Source organism: Sminthopsis crassicaudata, chromosome 1 (assembly GCF_048593235.1).
Source record: "Sminthopsis crassicaudata isolate SCR6 chromosome 1, ASM4859323v1, whole genome shotgun sequence".
NCBI classification, from domain to species: Eukaryota; Metazoa; Chordata; class Mammalia; order Dasyuromorphia; family Dasyuridae; genus Sminthopsis; species Sminthopsis crassicaudata.
Window position 1 is genome coordinate 89,706,815 of NC_133617.1, and position 18,767 is coordinate 89,725,581.

Below are 18,767 nucleotides of genomic sequence, written 5' to 3' on the forward strand. Positions count from 1 at the left end.
TCTTTCTAATTCAGCTGAACAATTCAGTTTCTGGAATTTTGCTTCAAGATGGGAGAATTTAGAACTTATTATTAGTACTTGTTCTCCACTCCTTCTGCAAGTAAAACGAGTTCAGCACACACTTAGAAAGAAGAATTACTTAAAATTAGAAAAATGGTCTTCCTCTTCTTGGGTGTTGTTCAATCATTTCAATTGCTTCTGAATGACCTATTTGAAGTTTTCTTGGCAAAGATACTGAAATGGTTTTCCATTTCATCTCCACTCATTTTGTAGAAGAGAAAACTGGCTAAGTGACTTTTCCTGAGTCACACAATTAATTAAATGTCTAAGTCCAGTTTTGAACTTAGGAAGATTAGTCTTCTGGCTAGGAACCTTTTTTTTTTTTTTTTTTTTTTTTTTTTTTTCCCCTTTGGTGTGAAAAAAGTTTATTGTGGGGAAAAACATTAAGGGTGGAAAGCAAAGAAAAAGTGCTTTTCCTGAACCATCATTTAGTTGTCCTAATCTATATGAACTTCTTTGTTAACCAATCCTATCCTTCTTACTTATACAGAATAAGCTTCTCCTGAAGAAGACTCATAATGTTTTAAGGTTCTCTTCAATGCAACTTGAATCTCAAAGCTTTTTCTCTCTTTTGGAGACATTGATGTGCTATTTGCTTTTAGCCTCTTTTGTGGTTATTGTGCCAGATGACAAGAGAATAGTTATTATTATATTACTTAGTGGCAGAAACAATCCTCAAAACTAGGTTATTCCACTTACTTTCTGAATTATACAACAGTAAGTCTTTATTACATAATTAAGCTATGTTTCCTGATCTTGGTAAATTGACCATGCAAAGAAGAAGATGATATAGCGAAACTTAGTAAATAGCTTTTGAACCCCATATTCTAAAGTCTTTGAATTCTACTTTCTAGATATAGTAGGAAATAAAGATGGACAAAATTATTTAGGATATTGAAAATTCTCCTTATCAAAGAAATAGGCTTGAATTGGGATGTAACGTTTGGCCAAGAAAACCAACAAAACAAAAACTATTAAGAGGTTGCTTTAATTTTGATTAGTAGCTTAGTATCCTGAGCAATTTGTCGTGAGCATCTTTCCATACTCATCAATGAATCTTGTATTTGATTCATAAATGTTTAAGTTCCAAAGGTTAAGATGCCTTTGGAATTAATAAAATATAGGCGCAAATTTGAATAAAGTCTCATCATTCATTAGAGCCCAGTGCTGCCTCATTAATTCTGATCATATCATTCATTTTTGATTAGCTGAGCTGCTACCTGTCAACCCAGACAAGTGTCACCTGAATGCAGTTGTTAACTTACCAGGTGTTAAGCCAATTCCTGAAAGGGATTTGTGTGTATACCACACTTTTTCTCTGGGGTTGAATTTGTTTTCCTTCAATAGAAATCTGTTTATCACTCTTTCTCTAAGACTGTTTCATAGAGAATGAAGAGAAGATATATCTTTCAAACCAGGGGATTGAAATTGATAATGAATTCTTCAAGACAACTGACTAAAGTAATTTCTTTGTAGTTTTCCTTCACTATTTTCAAAAAATATTGTGTTTATAGGAGTAGGGTAGAAGAAAACCAAATGTGACCATAGCTAGAATTTGAAAGCTGGCCCCCTAAAAATGTGAATAAAGCAAAGGATCTATATAGCTCTCCAATTTGTTTCCTATATGCATTTCAGTTTTTTTCATCTGTAAAATAGATTTGGATTAGATTATCTCTGAGTCAGAGATATCATATTCACAACAGCAGGCTGCACCCCCCCCCCAAAAAAAAAGAAAGAGACAATGCAATTTTGTTAGTTTATAGAATATAAAAAGAGAATAATAATAATTCATTTTGGAATGGTAGATGAAACAAAAGAAAATTAGCAAATGGCTCTTGATTGCTCTTTCCCATTATCAGTCTCCATGCGTCTTCATGGGTTGTTTTCCACACCTAGAATACACTACAACCTTACCTCTGCCTCTTAGAATCTCTGTTTCTTCAAAGTCCTGCATGAAACCTCTTCTTACCCCCCACCGCTGCTAATTCCTGAATCATTAAAAAATTCACTTTTTATTTATTTTGTATGTTTACACATGTGCATCTTGTTTCTTCCTACAGAATGTAATCTCCTTAAGTAGCTTTTTTACTTTTCATCCCCAGATTTATTCAATGGACATGAAGAGCGTACTATGTTTCAGACACTGTGATAAGCACTAAGGCTACAAAAAGCAGCAAAAGATGTACCCTATTCTAAAGGAGCTCACAACTGATGGAGGAGACAACTTGTAAACAAATATGTAAAGCAAGTTATATTCAAGATAAATAAGAAATCATTGAGGAGAAGGTGCTAGGATTAGGAGGAAAAGCTTCCTATAGAAAGTGGGATTTTAATATAGAGAACTGACTCAAATTTATAAGAGTTCAAATCATTCTTCATTTGATAAAGGGCCAAAAGATATGAGTAGGCAAATTTTAGATGATGAAATTAAAATCATTTCTACTCATATGAAAAGGTGCTCTAAATCACTACTGATCAGAGAAATGAAAGTTAAGACAACTCTGAGATACTACTATGCCCTTCTCATATTGTTTAAGATGATAGGAACAGATAATGACGAATGTTGGAGGGGTTTTCAGAAAACTGGAGCACTAATACATTGTTGGTGGAGTTGTGAACTGATTCAAAGCATTCTGGAGAGCAATTTGCAACTTTTCCCAAAGGGCTATCAAACTAAATTGTGCACACCCTTTGATCCAGCACTGTTTCTACTTGGCTTGTATTCTAAAGAGATCATAAAGGAAATAAAGAGACCCACATGTGCAAAAATGTTTGTGGCAGTCCTTTTTGTAATGGCAAGAAACTGGAAACTGAGTGGATGTCCATCAGTTGAAGAATGGCTGAATAAGTTATGGTATATGAATGTTATGGAATATTATTATTAAGAAATAATCAGCAGGATGATTTCAGAAAGGTCTGGAGAGATTTACATGGCCTGATGCTAAATAAAATGAGCAGAATCAGAAGATCATTACATATGGCAACAGCAAGATTATACGATGCTCAATTCTGATGGGCATGGTTCTCATCAACAATGAGATGATTCAGTCTATTTCCAATGGTCTTGTGTTGAAGAAAGTCATCTTCACCCAAAGAGAGGACAGTAGGAAGTGAATGTGGACCACATCATAGTAATTTCATTCTTTTTGTTGTGGTTTGCTTGTATTTTGATTTTTCTCATTTTTTTTCCTTTTTGATCTGATTTTTCTTGTGCAGTATGATGTTTGAGAAGATGTGTATAGAGGAATTGCACATGTTCATTTTTATTTATTTTTTATTTTTTTTAAATTAATTTTATGAGCATAACATTTTTTGACAGTACATATGCATAGGTAATTTTTTACAACATTATCCCTTGTACTCCCTTCTGTTCCGAATTTTCCCCTCCTTTCCTCCACCCTCTCCCCTAGATGGCAGGCATTCCCATACATATAAAATATGTTATAGTATATCCTAGGTACAATATATATGTGCAGAACCGAATTTTGTTGATGTTGTTGTTGCAAAGGAAGAATTGGATTCGGAAGGTAAAAATAATCTGGGGAGAAAAACAAAAACTGCTAACAGTTTATACTCATGTCCCAGTGTTCCTTTTCTGGGTGTAGTTGTTTCTGTCTATCATTGATCAGCTGGAAGTGAGTTGGATCTTTTCTATGTTGAAGATATCCACTTCCATCAAAATACATCCTCATACAGTATTGTTGTTGAAGTGTATAACGATCTCCTAATTCTTTTCATTTCACTCAGTATCAGTTGATGTAAATCTCTCCAAGCCTCTCTGTATTCATCCTGCTGGTTATTTCTTACAGAACAATAAGAATTGCACATGTTTAACATATATTGGATCATTTGCCAACTGGGGGAGACAGTGAGGGGATAGGAGGGAAAAAATTAGAACTCAGAGTTTTGTAGGGGTGAATGTAGAAAATTATCCATGTATATATTTTGAAAATAAAAAGCTTTAAGAAAAAAAAAAAATTAAAAGATGATTCCCAAGTACAATAGCCTTATAATCTGCCTCCCTACCTCATGTCCTTCCCCGTCTCTAATTCAGCCTTCCCATGGCTGCCAAAAAGGTCTTCCTAAAGTATAGGTTTGACTAGGTCACCTCTCTATTCAATAAACTCTAGTGACTTCCAATTATTTATAAGATCAAATATAAAATCTGTCTCTGGAGACTAAACAAATATTCCTTAGAAAGGATGGGAGGCTTGAATAGTTTAAAGGCATTTGAAGGAGCCATTAACTATAACCAACTTGACTGAGGACACAAAACTCATTTTATTGTGGTCGTAAGGTTCACTGGTGCATGGAAACTCCACAAGTGTTAAGTAACTAACTGATCATGGCAAATCAAGGAAGCATCTCTGATATAGGGGATTAACCCTGAACTAGGAAAGATTGTCAAATAGGGGCTAGATCTCTATGACTTCATTTTTGGAGATGACACACTTCACAGAAAATACCCAAAGTAAAGTTAGAAGAACCTGAATTGGAATGATGGCCATGTGACTAGAGATGTGAGGTTGAATTTGAGACAGGTAAATGGCTAGGTATCACACCTGAATAGCTATGAAAAGAACAGGAGGAAGGGAGCATCCTGATATTTGATACTTGGTATGATGGTGATGAACAGGACTGAAAAAGGCAAATGGAGGGAGAGGGCAGAAGGAGAGAACTAGAATTTATTAAGTGCCAAAAAGCCAGCTGATAATATGGATAGAGCACTGGGCATGGAGTCAGGAATAGCAGAGTTCAACTATAGCCTCAGAATCTTCCTCGCTATGAGACATTGTCAAGTCACACTCTCTGTTTGCTATAGAGAAAGAAATAGCAAATTACTCCAGTGTTATTGCCCAGAAAATCCCAATAGGAGGAGGTCCATGAGATCACAAAGAGCTTGATATGATTGTTATGACTGAATAATAAATATGCCAGGAACTGTGTGCTAAATGCTTTCCAAATGTCTCATTTACTCCTCAGAACAATCCTGGGAAGTCTTGAGTGCCATTATTACTTTCTCTTTTCTCTTGCTTAAACTAAGGCAAACATAAATTCTAGTATCTATGCCTGAATTAGAATTCAGGTCTATCTGATTCCTGTTCCAGTATACTACTGTGTCACCTGCTTGCCTATAGATGAAATGGAGTAGAAGGGGTGTTCAGGGGAAAGATTCTTAGTTCTGTTTCAGACATGTGAAATTACTTTCCAAGTTAATATTCAGACAATAAGATCCATGTAGGCAGAAATCCTGTTATACATATCTTTGCATTTTTATATCTACTTACCTGTATATATTCAGTTTCTTCTTCTTTTCTGCCTTACTTAAAGGCAGGCCCTGTTTGTGTCTCTATGTTTCTAGAACATAATACAATACTTGGTAAACAGTAGGCACTTAATACTTGTGATTGAATAGGTTTCTCAAGATCTTAATTAGGCAGATGACATTAAAATAATTGTATGACTTGTCAGGGTAACTGAACAGTAACACAAAGCTCTTCTTACTTGAAAATGATAAAAGGTTTAACTGAGACCACAGAATCATACCACCACAGATTTAAAACCAGAAGAGATCTTATAAGAATCATTTTATACATGAGGAAACTGAGGCTCAGAGAGATTGGATTATTTGTCAAAGATCCCATCAGTTAATCAATAAACATTTATTAAGCAACTTCTATGTATTAGGTATAAGCTCTGCCTCTGACCTCACTGTTTAACAGAGAGATTACAAGCTAAGAAATATGTACCAAAAATTTTATATAGAAAAAATAGGAAGTGATGAAAAAAAGATGAGCACTGGAATCAAGAGAAGGCTTTCTACCTCAGATGGGATTTTAGATGAGACACAGAAGAAGCCAGAGAGATCATCAGTAGTCAGAACAGAGGAGATAATGCATTCCAGGAATGAGGTCCAGCAGTATTTTGGAAGCCCAGAGATAGAATGTCTTATTCAAGGAATAGTGATAATATGATTATTTTTGTATTTCCAGCACTAATCACAATGTCTCAATAAGTGCTTAAAAATGTTTATTACTTTGATTAGTGATCTATTGTCTTTTTTTTTCATTAATCTTCTCTTTCTCTATTTTCTTCAAATAATCCTCTAAAGATATAAAATTTCCACTTATTACCACTTTAGCTGCATCCCACAGATTTTGATAGGATGTTTCATCATTGTCATTATCTTGGGTGAAATTATTAATTGTTTCTATAATTTGCTATTTCACCCAGTCATTCTTTTTTTTTTTTTTTTATTCATTTTTCCAAATTATCCCCTCCCTCCCTCCAATCCCTCCCCCCATGACAGGCAATCCCATACATTTTACATGTGTTACAATATAACCTAGATACAATATATGTGTGTAAATACCATTTTCTTGTTGCACATTAATTATTACCTTCCGAAGATATAAGTAACCTGGGTAGATAGACAGTAGTGCTAACAATTTACATTCGCTTCCCAGTGTTCCTTCTCTGGGTGTAGTTATTTCTGTCCATCATTGAAAAAATGGAAGTGAGTTGGATCTTCTTTGTGTTGAAGATTTCCACTTCCATCAGAATACATCCTCATACAGTATTGTTGTTGAAGTGTATAGTGATCTTCTGGTTCTGCTCATTTCACTCAGCAACAGTTGATGTAAGTCTCTCCAAGCCTCTCTGTATTCCTCCTGCTGGTCATTTCTTACAGAGCAATAATATTCCATAACCTTCATATACCACAATTTACCCAACCATTCTCCAATTGATGGAGTTTCTAGCTACAACAAAAAGAGCTGCCACAAACATTTTGGCACATACAAGTCCCTTTCCGCTCTTTAGTATTTCTTTGGGATATAAGCCCAGTAGTAGCACTGCTGGGTCAAAGGGTATACACAGTTTGATAACTTTTTGGGCATAGTTCCAAATTGCTCTCCAGAATGGCTGGATTCTTTCACAACTCCACCAACAATGTATCAGTTTCCCAGTTTTCCCACATCCCCTCCAACATTCATCATAATTTTTTCGTGTCATCTGAGCCAATCTGACAGGTGTGTAGTGGTATGTCAGAGTTGTCTTAATTTGCATTTCTCTGATCAGTAGTGATTTGGAACACTCTTTCATATGAGTGGAAATAGTTTCAATTTCATCATCTGAGAATTGTCTGTTCATATCCCTTGACCATTTATCAATTGGACAATGGTTTGGTTTCCTATAAATCAGGGTCAGTTCTCTATATATTTTGGAAATGAGAACTTTGTCAGAACCTTTCCTTTGAAAAATATTTTCCCAATTTGTTACTTCCCTTCTAATCTTGTTTGCATTAGTATTGTTTGTACAGAAACTTTTTAGTTTGATATAATTAAAATCTTCTATTTTGTGATCAATAATGATCTCTAATTCTCCTCTGGTCATAAATTCCTTCCTCCTCCACAGGTCTGAGAGGTAGACTATTCTCTGTCCCTCTAATCTATTTATGACCTCATTCTTTATGCCTAAATCATGGACCCATTTTGATCTTATCTTGGTATATGGTGTTAAGTGTGGATCCATATCTAATTTCTGCCATACTAATTTCCAGTTTTCCCAACAGTTTTTTTCCGAATAATGAATTTTTGTCCCTAATGTTGGTATCTTTGGGTTTGTCAAAGATTAGATTGCTATAGATGTACCCTTTTTTGTCCTTTGTATCTAATCTGTTCCACTGATCTACCATTCTATTTCTTAGCCAGTACCAAATGGTTTTGGTGACTGCTGCTATATAATATAGCTTTAGATCAGGTACACTTAGACCACCTTCCTCTGACTTTTTTTTCATTAGTTCCCTTGCAATTCTTGACCTTTTATTCTTCCAGATGAATTTTGTTGTTATTTTTTCTAGGTCATTAAAATAGTTTCTTGGGAGTCTGATTGGTATAGCACTAAATAAATAGATTAGTTTGGGGAGTATTGTCATCTTTATTATATTCGCTCGTCCTATCCAAGAGCACTGAATGTCTTTCCAATTATTTAAATCTGACTTTATTTTTGTGGCAAGTGTTTTGTAATTTTTCTCATATAATTCCTGACTATTCTTTGGTAGATGGATTCCCAAATACTATTCCCTCCCCCCGATGACAGGCAATCCCATACATTTTACATGTGTTACAATATAGTCTAGGTACAATACATGTGTGTGAATATCATTTTCTTGTTGCACAATAAACATTAGAATCCGAAGGTACATGCAACCTGGGCAGACAGATATTAGTGCTAACAATTTAAATTCATTTCCCTGTGTTTCTTCTCTGGGAGTAGCTACCTCTGTCCATCATTGATCAATTGGAAGTGAGTTGGATCTTCTTTATGTTGAAGATTTCCACTTCCATCAGAATACATCCTCATACAGTATGGTTGTTGAAGTGTACAGCGATCTTCTGGTTCTGCTCATTTCACTCAGCATCAGTTGATTTAAGTGTCTCCAAGCCTCTCTGTATTCCTCCTGCTGGTCATTTCTTACAGAGCAATAATATTCCATAACCTTCATATACCACAATTTACCCAACCATCCTCCAACTGATGGACATCCATTCATCTTCCAGTTTCTAGCTACAACAAAAAGAGCTGCCACAAACATTTTGGCACATATATGTCTCTTTCTGCTCTTTAGTATTTCTTTGGGATATAATCCCAGTAGTAGTGCTGCTGGGTCAAAGGGTATGCACAGTTTGATAACTTTTTGGGCATAATTCCAGATTGCTCTCCAGAATGTAGTGGTATCTCTCTTTCATGTGAGTGGATATAGTTTCAATTTCTTCATCTGAGAATTGTCTGTTCATATCCTTTGACCATTTATCAATTGGAGAATGGTTCGGTTTCTTATAAATTAGGGTCAGTTCTCTCTATATATTTTGGAAATGAGACCTTTGTCAGAACCTTTGTTTTTAAAAATATTTTCCCAATTTGTTACTTCCCTTCTAATCTTGTTTGCATTAGTATTATTTGTACAGAAACTTTTTAGTTTGATGTAATCAAAATCTTCTATTTTGTGATCAATAATAATCTCTAGTTCTCCTCTGGTCATAAATTCCTTCCTCCTCCACAAGTCTGAGAGGTAGATTATCCTCTGTTCCTCTAATCTATTTATTATCTCCCTCTTTATGCCTAAATCATGGACCCATTTTGATCTTATCTTGGTATATGGTGTTAAGTGTGGATCCATATCTAATTTCTGCCATACTAATTTACAGTTTTTTCCGAATAATGAATTTTTGTCCCTAATGTTGGTATCTTTGGGTTTGTCAAAGATTAGGTTGCTATATATGTATCCTTTTTTGTCCTTTGTATCTAATCTGTTCCACTGATCTACAGGTCTATTTCTTAGCCAGTACCAAATGGTTTTGGTGACTGCTGCTATATAATATAGCTTTAGATCAGGTACACTTAGACCACCTTCCTCTGAGTTTTTTTTTCATTACTTTCCTTGCAATTCTCGACCTTTTATTCTTGCATATGAATTTTGTTGTTATTTTTTCTAGGTCATTGAAATAGTTTCTTGGGAATCTGATTGGTATAGCACTAAATAAATAGATTAGTTTGGAGAGTATTGTCATCTTTATTATATTCGCTCGGCCTATCCAAGAGCACTGAATGTCTTTCCAATTATTTAAATCTGATTTTATTTTTGTGGCAAGTGTTTTGTAATTTTTCTCATATAATTCCTCACATTTCTTTGGTAGATGGATTCCCAAATACTTTATACTCTCAATATTTGTTTGGAATGGAATTTCTCTTTGTATCTCTTGCTGTTGCATTTTGTTAGTGATATATAAAAATGCCGAGGATTTATGTGGATTTATTTTGTATCCTGCCACTTTGCTGAAATTTTGAATTATTTCTAGTAGCTTTTTAGCAGAGTCTTTGGGGTTCTCTAAGTATACCATCATGTCATCTGCAAAAAGTGACAGTTTAATTTCCTCATTTCCTACTCTAATTCCTTGAATCTCTTTCTCGGCTCTTATTGCCGAGGCTAGCGTTTCTAGTACTATATTGAATAGTAATGGTGATAGTGGGCAACCTTGTTTCACTCCTGATCTTACTGGGAAAGGTTGCAGTTTATTTCTATTGCATATTATGCTTACTGAACGTCTTAAATATATGCTCCTGATTATTCTAAGGAATAGTCCATTTATTCCTATACTCTCAAGAGTTTTTAGTAGGAATGGATGTTGGATTTTGTCAAATGCTTTTTCTGCATCTATTGAGATGATCATATGTTTCTTATTAATTTGATTATTAATATGGTCAATTATATTAGTAGTTTTCCTAATATTAAACCAGCCCTGCATTCCTGAAATAAATCCTACTTGATCATAGTGTATTATCCTGGAGATGATTTTCTGAAGTCCTTTTGCTAATATCTTATTTAAGATTTTAGCATCAATATTCATTAAGGAGATTGGTCTATAGTTTTCTTTCTCAGTTTTCGATCTACCTGGTTTAGGTATTAGTGACATGTCTGTGTCATAAAAGGAGTTTGGTAGGATTCCTTCATCCCCTATTTTTTAACATAGTTTATATAATATTGGGGCTAATTGTTCTTTAAATGTTTGGTAGAATTCACATGTAAATCCATCTGGTCCTGGGGATTTTTTCCTGGGGAGTTGATTAAAAGCTTGTTCTATTTCTTTTTCTGAAATGGGACTATTTAAGCAATTTATCTCCTCTTCTGTTAATCTAGGAAGCCTCTATTTTTGGAAGAAGTCATCCATTTCACTTAAGTTATCAAATTTATTGGCATAAAATTGGGCAAAGTACCTCCTTATTTCTCTAATTTCCTCTTCATTGGTGGAAAGATCCTCCTTTTCATTGGTAAGACTAACAATTTGATTTTCCTCTTTCTTTTTCTGATCAGATTTACCAAAGGTTGATCTATTTTATTGGGTTTTTCATAAAACCAACACGTGATTTTATTTATTAATTCAAGAGTTTTTTTTTTTTTTAACTTTCAATATTATTGATTTCTCCTTTTAATTTTTGTATTTCAAGTTTGATTTTTGGTTGGGGGTTTTAATTTGGTCTTTTTCTAGCTTTTTACAGTGCAGGCCCAATTCATTAATCTTCTCTTCCTCTATTTTGTTCAAATAAGCATCTAAAAATATAAAATTTTGCCTTATTACCGTTTTAGCTGCATCCCACAGACTTTGGTATGATGTCTCATCATTGTCATCATCTTGGGTGAAATTATTGTTTCTATAATTTGCTGTTTCACCCAGTCATTCTTTAAGATTCAGATTCCAATTACTTTTTGGTCTATTTACCCCTAACTTCTTATGGAATATAGCTTTTATTGTATTGTGATCTGAGAAGAAGGCATTTATTATTTCTGCCTTCCTACATTTAATTTTGAGATCTTTATGTCCTAATACATGGTCAATTTTTGTATAGGTTCCATGAACTGCTGAGAAGAAAGTATATTCCTTTCTATTGCAATTCAGTTTTCTCCAAAGGTCTATCATACCTAGTTTTTCTAATGTTCTATTTACTTTTTATATTTCTTATTTGTTTTGTGGTTTGATTTGTCTAAATCTGAGAGTGCGAGGTTGAGATCTCCCACTGTTATAGATTTACTGTCTATTTCTTCTTGCAACTCTCTTAACTTTTCCTTTAGAAAGTTAGATGCTATACCACTTGGTGCATATATGTTTGGTATTGATATGGCTTGATTGTTTATGCTACCTTTCAGCAGGATGTAGTTTCCTTCCTTATCTCTTTTAATTAGATCAGTTTCTGCTTTTGCTTGATCTGAGATAAGGATGTGGGCCTAGATTTCTAAGCAAAAGTGGTTTTGGAACTCTTCCACTGATGGGAGGCTATTGGATCTTTCTAAATGGTAGATGGCAGGTTACAGTTAGTACTGAGGAGAGGAACCAGCCTGAAGGCCTTGATAACAAGGATGTCCTCTTGGAAGAAATGCATCAGGACTGGTGAGGTGGTGTGCAAGAGAAGGGACTGAATGGGACCAGGAGGTGGTTTCCTAGAGGCTCTAGCCGCTTAGGCCTTGGTTTCAGGACATCACATGGTTCCTCTTCTCAGAGGATTGTAGGACAGGAAAGGTCAGACCTGGCTCTAAATTTCAGGAAGCCACATGATCCCTATTTTTAAAGGTCAGTAGGGGAAAAGAGGTCAGACCCTCAGCCAAAATTTCAGGCAGTGATGTGACCTACAGGACCTAGATAGCATTGCTGTTTCATTGGCCAATGGTTACTTCCTTTTCAGTCCATCCAATGAAGCTGAGACTTTTGCTATTTAATCCATTCCCTCGTTTTGGCCTGGGACCTCACATCATGCTGGGCTGCTCCCTTGGTGTGCTGGGACCTCTCCTTACGAGGAGGGAACCCATGCTTTCTGTGGGCATGTGGACATGTCTCAGAGTAGCCCATTTGAGTCAGGGGGTTGCACACAGATTCCTGCTTTTTTCCCTCTGTCCTGGTTTTTTGCCTGGGAGTCAGATTTTTTTCTTCCATAAGTGAGGAATGTGGTTAGGTGTGTAAAAAATTGTAATTCTTTCACTTTGGTCACTTGCTGTCTGGGCAACATGGGATTAAGGGAGCAAAGGAGAAACATTGGGAACAGAAATTTTGACAATGAATGTTGAAAACTCTATTTGGAAAAATAATAATTTTAAGATTAAAGTCATAAATTTTAAAGTAAATACTATACTCTATGAAATCTTTCCAAAGTAAGATCTCAGACTTCTGACATCTTCTCTCGTTTTCCTCCCTCTCCTTTTGTCTCAATTTTCCCCTCTTTCTGTCTTCCCTCCCTTCTTTTCTCCCTCCCTTCCTCAGTTGCCCTCCCTCCATGGTGCCTTGTCTCTTTTTCTCCTTCCTATCTGCCCTGTCTCCACCCTCCTCTCACAATCAGCCCTCTGTTGAAATCTTTCCAGTATTTTACTGGGGTTGCTGATGTGTCTTGTTCAATTCCAATTGTAACCCCTGCATATTTGAATTTTTTGTCCTTCCAAAATTTTGCCTTTGATCTGAGGGATTTTGAAATTTGGCACGTTTCTCCCTATGTGTTTTCCACAATAGATTTTGTTGAGATGGTAGTGTGTAATGGTCCAAGGAGGAGTCAGGCACAGTGAAACTGGAGGTAAAGAAGCAATAATGCCTGAGTCCCCTGGAAGTGGGTCTGCTGTCAACTCCCAGGGACCACCTCATGGGTGGGAACTCTGGTGGAATTGAAATGCACATCATCAACAGGAGGTGTCTTTTTTTCTAATTGGCTGTTCCAGGGACCTCATAGACCTCCTTAAGCTGTGGGAGGAGGAAGCAGGTCCTCTTTGGCCTGGTGTTCTGGGAGTCACCAGGAGGTCAGCTTGGCAGGAGGAGAACATGTGAATAAAAGACCTTGAGCTTGCACATGGCTGTTCTTAAACCCTCTACTGTGTATCTAAACCATCCTTCTTATGGAATGATGGCCAGAGATCTTTGAAGACCTCAGACAGAGGTAAGCATGGTAAAACTGGTTTAGCACTGCAAAAGAAAGTGACTGGAGATTCCTCTGAGGACCTGGGTATTAGGAGACACTGGCAATAGTGAATGCAGAGTGGAACCAGGACATTCACAAATGTCCTGAATGCTTAGAGTTATCATAAGTGGTGCCCAAACTTGGGGTGTGCTGTAGACTGCCAGGCCTCCAGTAATTAATCTTGAAGACAAGGTAGTGCCTCACCCAGGAGGGAATGCAGAGAGGCATTATGGATCTAAGGATACCTAGGATCAAGCTCCAGCCCACAGCTATGCATGTGGCTCATGTAAATAGGTTAAAGAGCCAGATGGACGGTCTTTCAACAAAGGTCACTTCTGAAGAACAGCAGCAGCTTGCTTTCAAGCTCCAAGGCCTTTACTCCTTTGCCCATTAAATACACCTCAGCAAGAAAAAAATCCAGAGCTAATCAGGATGCTTGAGGGTATAGAGTAAAAAATACAAGAAGTCTAGGTTGAGTTAGAGCTCAGCCAAAAAAATCACATGACAAAGAATTAAAAAAGAGAAGACAATTACAGGCTGAATTAGAGGTTGAGTTAGAGAAAGGAGAAAAAGTTAGCTAACAGCAGTTAGAACAGCAGAAAGACTTCTGCCTACTGGCTGAAACTGAGAAGGAAAAAAACTAGCAGAAAGCTGGTGAACCTGCCATATGGAAACTAACCAAAGGAATCCTCTTTAGCATTTTGTTAATTTATCTCATTTGCTGCTGCTTAAGAGGATCTACTGGCCAAAGTAGGCATTTTACTACAGAAACTACCCTGCTAATGGGGATGGGATTTGGTTCTTTTCATATGCAAATTCAGTTTCTGCTTCAGTTCTGCCCACCACTGAGCATGTGCCTTTGGGGACTTTCCATTTCCTGACCCTCCTACCTCCACTCCACCTTCAGTGGCCTGAGGAGGAGGAGTGGGAAGGGCAATGATATCAGCAGGGCCCACTAGCCTCTAAGTCTTCATTACAAAAGGTGGGAAGAGAGATGATGGTCAGAGTCTCTCTGAAAATGCTGCATTCCAACCTGCTCAGTTAGTCTCTAACAAGCCTGTGAGGGTAAGAGTTTGCAGTGAGAGAGTAATTTTTATGCCTATAGGACTACAGAGATGTTTTCTGGGAAACTGGAACTCCTCTTGGCTCACCTTGCAGAGCTTTTGCTTCCATTCAGTGTGAGCTTGATGGCCTCATCCCTGAGGGTGCTTATAAGACACTTGTCTATTCATAGGAGGGTTTGGGAAACTGAGGAATGTGTAGCTATTGTTCCATTCAGTAATATAGACACTGTGTGATCTGTGACCCAGGAGGAGAAGGAAAATCAGATTTATGGACTCACACTGGTGAAAAACAATTGGGTGATATATTTATTCAAACTTTTGACTTCCAGCAACAGAAATCAGGGATATTAGGACTGCGGCTGTAAAACCTGAACATCCTTTGCTCGTCATCTGTATGAACGACACACCACTGAAAAGGTGGCTAGACCCACATGTAGATCACACAGCTATTAGAAGTCCCAGCTGGTCTGGTAATTGGCAAAAGATTACAGCAAACGCCCATATGTCTGGCACAAAAGGATCTATAGGAGCTGAAATTAGTGCTACCTCTGAGATGGGAATTTAAAGATGAGAAGTTTTTATTTTACAACTGAAAGGTTCTGCCTCAATCAGTGGGAAAGAGATCTTACAAAGTGAAAACATTCAACTTCAGTAGGTATAGAATAGGAGCAACTTAATCAAGGACATTTACAAGCTTCTGCAAGTCCTTGGAATGCGCCAGAATTTGTCATTGAGTGGAGAAAAAAAGTAAATGGATAGATGGAGACAATGGAAACTCTTCAGTTTGGCCATATGATGGCCTGGGGAGAGGCTTTGCTCTGTTTTCCACTTATACCCAATGCCTCCAAATTATTGGGTGGAAAACCAACACGCCACCTGACAAAGTCACTGAGTCATTGCTGCAGGACATGATTTTTCTTGTATACACCTGCCTCTGTGCCTTTCTTGACCAAAAGGTGTATATAATGGAAATTGCTGACTCAATACATGCCGCCTCCTTGACATCCATCCACCTAGAAATCCCGCCTCCTTGACATTCTTCCTCCTTGACATCCTGCCTCCTTGACATCCTGCCTCTTTATCATCCCGCCTCCTTGACATCCATCCGCCTAGACATCCCGCCTCCTTGACATTCTTCCTCCTTGACATCCTGCCTCCTTGACATCCTGCCTCTTTATCATCCCGCCTCCTTGACATCCATCCACCTAGACATCCCGCCTCCTTGACATCCTTCCTCCATGACATCCTGCCTCTTTGACATCCTGCCAACATGACATCCTTCCTCCTTGAAATCCTGCCTCCAAGATATCCTTCCTCCTTGACCTCCTGCCTCCTCCATGACGTCCTTCCTCCATGACATCATGCTTCCTTGAGGTCCTTCCTCCATGACATCCTGCATTCTTGACATCCTTCCTTCTTGACATTCTTCCTCCTTGACATTCTTCCTCCTTGACATCCTGCCTCCATGATAGCCTGCCTCTATCACATCCTGCCTCTTTATCATCCCGCCTCCTTGACATCCAGCCAACATCACATTCTATGTGTGTGTGTTTGTGGGGGGTTGGGGGTGGGGGAATTAGCACTTGTGGCTCTTAAGAGGGTCCACTCCAACACGTGCCTAGCCTAAAAATGTGAAAGAGGCCACAGCCTCTTCTGTGGGAGGGAGTACTGGGTGGGCTCACTTGTTCATTATCCTCTCCTTGGGGCCAGTTGGAGGAGGGTTCCAATATCATCTCGGGGCAGGTGTCACATTCTGTGGGAGGCGCCGGCTCTATTTTGACTGGCCGATTTGGCCAACGAATGGTCACTTTTATACTAAATGGTGGGCTTTCTTCTTCCTCTGATTCTTCTCCTAGGTCCTCTCCTGGGTCTTCTCCTATGTTGATAGAGGTATCAGAGGAACTACTAGATGGGGCATCGCTGTCAAAAAAGGTGTATATAATGGAAATTGCTGACTCAATACATGCCGTCTCCATGACATCCATCCACCTAGAAATCCCGCCTCCTTGACATTCTTCCTCCTTGACATCCTGCCTCCTTGACATCCCGCCTCTTTATCATCCCTCCTCCTTGACATCCATCTGCCTAGACATCCCGCCTCCTTGACATTCTTCCTCCTTGACATCCTGCCTCCTTGACATCCTGCCTCTTTATCATCCCGCCTCCTTGACATCCATCCACCTAGACATCCCGCCTCCTTGACATCCTTCCTCCATGACATCCTTCCTCTTTGACATCCCGCCAACATGACATCCTTCCTCCTTGAAATCCTGCCTCCAAGATATCCTTCCTCCTTGACCTCCTGCCTCCTCCATGATGTCCTTCCTCCATGACATCATGCTTCCTTGAGGTCCTTCCTCCATGACATCCTGCCTTCTTGACATCCTCTGGATGTCATGTCTGGATGTCTCTGGGAGAGAGTTCCCCTCCCTCCCTGGAAGTGTCTCAAAGGTGATTAGCAGGACTGCCCTTTGAGGGCACTGTGTGTCCTTGAGAATTCCCTGAGGTTTAAGACTGAACAGTAAAGGCGACACAAAGCCCAACCAATGAGTCCCGTGAGGCATGGATGTCAGCAGCTGATGTGAAAAGCCCCTGTGCTCACACTGGAAGTGTCTGCCCTGAAACCGTGGTCCCTAGTTCAAAGGTTCCACTTCCCTGGGACTCCTGTGGCTGAGTTCCACAGCCTCCAGCTGAGCCCGGCACTATGTGTTACCTTGGGCCGTGTACCCCGGCTTTTCAATCTCTTAACTATCCCCAGGTGAAAGCCTGGACAGCCTAAGTCGGCCACACCCACAGTGCTGAGATCTCTTGAGTCACCCCCAGGATTGGGGAGGTTCTAGTATCTGGCTTTATATCTTAAAGTGGCTTGATTTCTCTTCTAATCTGCTGTTTTATAAGCAGAGAAGAGCTAATAGCTTGTGCCAGATTCTTCTATCTCAGTGGCTTCTCTGATCCCAGACCCCTCCCCAGCGTGATCAGCACAGTGTGCCAGCACCCCACCGTCTGTGCTGGCCTCTCTTCTTCCTCCCCTGGGAACTGACCTTTCCTGTAGAGACTCTAGATTCTCTTCAGCTGGTAAGTCGTGCTTCCAGTCCTTGTGGATTCTATCAGTCTAGTCCTATTTCTGAGGCTGATTTAACTAATTGGTAGTGAGGGAAGAAGGGAGCTCACAAAATCGCGTGTATCTTCTCCGCCATCTTGACTCCACCCCCGTGATCTATTAATTGTTAAGAGTGAGATTTGTACCAAGTTTTCCTTTTTCCAAATCTACTCCTCTAGTTATTATAAAATACTGCTTCATTATCCATATTACCTCAACTCACTCCTCCTCCGAAGTTCACTATTGTTTTGTTGAGAAGTTCCACTACTCTAATAGTCACCTTGGATCACTATTTGTTTTCTCCTAAACAGTTTCCTGATCTTAAGAAAAACACTGCCATCACTCCATCAAAGCTAATGAAAGCCTTAGTGATTTTGACTTCTCAGTGTATCACATATCCATCTTCTTTCCTCCCTACTTATGTACTTGGACTATTGCAACAGCTTCCAGGCTCTCTTGTTCTCTAATCCTTTTTCCATTCATTTATTCTAAGATCCAGTCTATGAATATGTGACTTCCTTAGATGTTAGACGTGCTAAGTACTTGTCTAGATGTTTATGATGGCAGTTCCATGACTGCTGTGATGTGTTTTGTCACAAAAATCCAGAATCTGCAGAAATTTAGGTATCTTGGAGATATTATGTTTTCTTGTTTTGATTTATAAATTTATAAATTTCTCTCTTAACGTGTTTCTCTCTTAAAGAGCTTTCTGCCTTTATTGTTGTTTAGACATTTCACTCTTTATGACTTATTCTAATCCTAACTTTAACACCCATTTGGAGTTTTCTTGGAAAAAATACTAGAGTGGTTTGTCATTTCCTTCTCCAACTGATTTTACAGATGAGGAAACTGAGGCAAACAGAGTTAGCAGACAAATAGTTTTACCTAAAATTACATAGCTAAGAAGTGTCTGATACTGAATTTTCTCTCCTATTTTCTTTTTCCCATTTCTCCTTTCCTTATATCTTTTCTTCCTTTCTCTATCCTAGCCCTGAATTAAGTTTCTGGTGATTCCCCAGGGCTTAAAAGAATCTACAATTCTCTGGCACAAA

At 38.3% G+C, this 18,767-nt stretch overlaps 1 long non-coding RNA gene across 1 annotated transcript; it reads right to left on the minus strand.

Annotated features, from left to right (window-relative positions):
* Nucleotides 1-15,169: 15,169 nt before the first annotated feature.
* LOC141540847 (uncharacterized) lies at nucleotides 15,170-16,525 on the minus strand. The gene is made up of 2 exons (XR_012481591.1): nucleotides 16,264-16,525; nucleotides 15,170-15,457 (listed from the first exon to the last, which is right to left on the minus strand). It is a non-coding gene; the product is annotated as an uncharacterized LOC141540847 (long non-coding RNA).
* Between the last annotated feature and the right edge of the window lie 2,242 nt (nucleotides 16,526-18,767).